This window comes from Penaeus chinensis, chromosome 7 (assembly GCF_019202785.1).
Source record: "Penaeus chinensis breed Huanghai No. 1 chromosome 7, ASM1920278v2, whole genome shotgun sequence".
Taxonomy (NCBI): Eukaryota; Metazoa; Arthropoda; class Malacostraca; order Decapoda; family Penaeidae; genus Penaeus; species Penaeus chinensis.
Window position 1 is genome coordinate 42,157,740 of NC_061825.1, and position 2,500 is coordinate 42,160,239.

A 2,500-nucleotide genomic window follows, 5' to 3' on the forward strand; every position below is an offset into this window, starting at 1 on the left:
CCTGGGAACTGTGTAATTGTAAGCCTTCAAGTTGCCATAACTAGGACTCATTTGGGCTGAATGGATCAGATAGTTAGACTACTATAGTAGGAGAGTACATGCAGAAGACCGGTTATACAATACATTCTCAAATAATTTAGAAACAGAATCTCTTTCCTTGACCATGTTTTTGACATTCCATAAGTAGTAGTGTTTATCAGGTGGTTGTAGTCATTCCCAGCTGTACACATTACATCTTCATCTGTGCCGTTGTCTTGCCAGCCTGAGTCTATAGAACTTGAGTAACCATATGAAGAGAATTTGCTTGCTTGCATGCCAATAGAAATTTGCAGCTAGTCCCATGCTCTTGTTTTACTTTGCCTGTATTAAACAAGAATGTTTAACCAATCTGCAAAGATATTGTAATAGAACTTATTGTCATAGAATATTTCTGTATAGGGTATTACTAGTTATGACGGGATGTATTTGTTTTGTGGAATTTTTAGAACGTGCTGGAAATATTTTTAACTTAAAACTGATTGTGTCTGCATATGTTTCCTTTGTATTAAATGTGTTTGACAATGGTCAGTGTATTTTAGTTAAGGAAATGAAAATCTTTTATTTTTATGATATTAGCACCACATCTCCAAGGGCACAATATGCATACCAAGTAGCTTTACATTGACATAGTTGTGTATATATAAATAATGCTTGGGAGAACGCTTTGCACAACATAGCAGTCACTACACTTATTTATCATAGTTTACGTATTATAAATGTAGCATTAAGAAAGGTAGCAATGATTCTTCCATTGCTATGTAACATATCTGAGAAAACAGTGTTGTGAAAGTAGAGGGAAATGGCACCCTCTTTGATGTTTTAAGCCATCTAAATGCCATCATTCCCAATCTTGGCTTCTTGTGCAACTAGAAGAGAGGCTTTATGAGGAAATTTGTTCTATATGACCTTTCATTTTGCCATTTTCTCATGATTTATGTATGCCTATTGAAAGAGTTTTAATTTGGTCAACTTTATGAAGGTAATGTTATCTCTTAAACTTGGTTTCACCCACCAGTCACAAGCATATATTTGTGCACCTTCTCAATACCCAAGAGCTTATACACAAGCACATTTAGACAGTATTGCACAAGGCTGCATGCAAAAAACATACACATGGTCAGACAATTGCTGAAAAATATTGACTCACTAACATACAGATTTTTACATACACAAACAAAAAAACACAAATTTAGAAAACAGGAAGGTTTTGCCTCAACAGTTAGTTACTGAGGTCAGATGTACTGTCAAAGCCAGTCTCTCTTAAACTCTCATATTGAATTAACCTCTGTAAATCTCAACTTTAAAATACTTTGTTTGTGAAGATCTGGAGGATTTTATAAGGTTTCTGCTGTTGTGTAAACAGAAAAATAATTATCAAGGATTATTCTTTGTAGGAATCTCTGCAATTATTATTTTTACTCAGGAATATAGGAGGATTTAGGATGTGGAACAGCAACTTGAATCTCATATACATTAGTGTATGATTTTAATAAATTACTCCTTAATGATTGCTAATGTCTGGTTATTTTTTGCAGTATTTGTATTATGATAAGTGAAGTTGAATGCCAAACAAAACTGTCAACAAGTCCTGTTCAGTGTATAATGAGGAACACATCTGAAAAGATAGAAAACGAGGATTTGCCTAATGAAAAAGCTCAGTCCATCTCCCCTCCCCACAATACCTGCACAATCTAGAACCTATCTGATCTCGTATCCCTCTTTCATTGGGTGTTGTTGGTTGTTTCTGTCAGAAATAGAACAAATTACTCAATTTATTTCCAGTGTTTTAACACAAATAAATGTTTTTTTCATGCTTATGTGTTTTATGGAAATTTCCTATTATAATGTTCATACAAGTTAATGATTAAGGTTAAGACAAATTAAAAATTTCTAAGGACAGACAATAAGTTTATATATATATATATATATATATATATATATAAATCTTAAAGTTTGTGATACTTCAAGAAAATGAAAGTTTCTACTTCAGATAAATTTTCTGTTGCAAAATTGTTGAAGAGTTTAATTATAATTAACTGGGCAAGTAATGTTAAGGAGACAGTATAAAGATTTACCCAGAGTTTTACTCTCTAATTTTACTTGACTAATACCTTAGCTTAATACATGATAATCCTCACAAAGAGAAGGATAAGAAAACAATTTAATTCTTCAAACTTTGGTTGAGCAAGTTTTATTGTAACATTGGGGGGTAGAAAAATTGTGTAAAGTGAAGATGAATTGTTGTTTTTGTTGTTCTTATAAATAAACAGTAGCAGTATTAAGGCCAGGAAACCGAACTCTAGCCAGTGATTACAGTATTTGGTTGGGAACACAAAATCCCATAAAAGGAAAGAATGCAATGTATGATTTAGATATGGTTGGTGTTCATTGTTGTGCATTTCTTCCATGTGGGTTTAAACTACATGCATAGAAACAAAATTTGGCAGTATTTTACAGTCAT

The 2,500-nt window shown here is 32.6% G+C and overlaps 1 protein-coding gene across 4 annotated transcripts in view; it reads left to right on the forward strand.

Moving 5' to 3' along the window:
- LOC125027039 (tetraspanin-5-like) overlaps positions 1 to 1,852 on the forward strand; it is a 21,705-nt gene extending 19,853 nt beyond the window's left edge. For all 4 annotated transcript variants that reach the window (XM_047615675.1, XM_047615674.1, XM_047615676.1 and 1 more), the window contains one exon: positions 1 to 1,852. This exon is cut by the window's left edge and continues 1,426 nt beyond it. The gene's annotated coding sequence lies outside the window, so the exon portion shown is untranslated.
- The last annotated feature ends 648 nt before the right edge of the window (positions 1,853 to 2,500 follow it).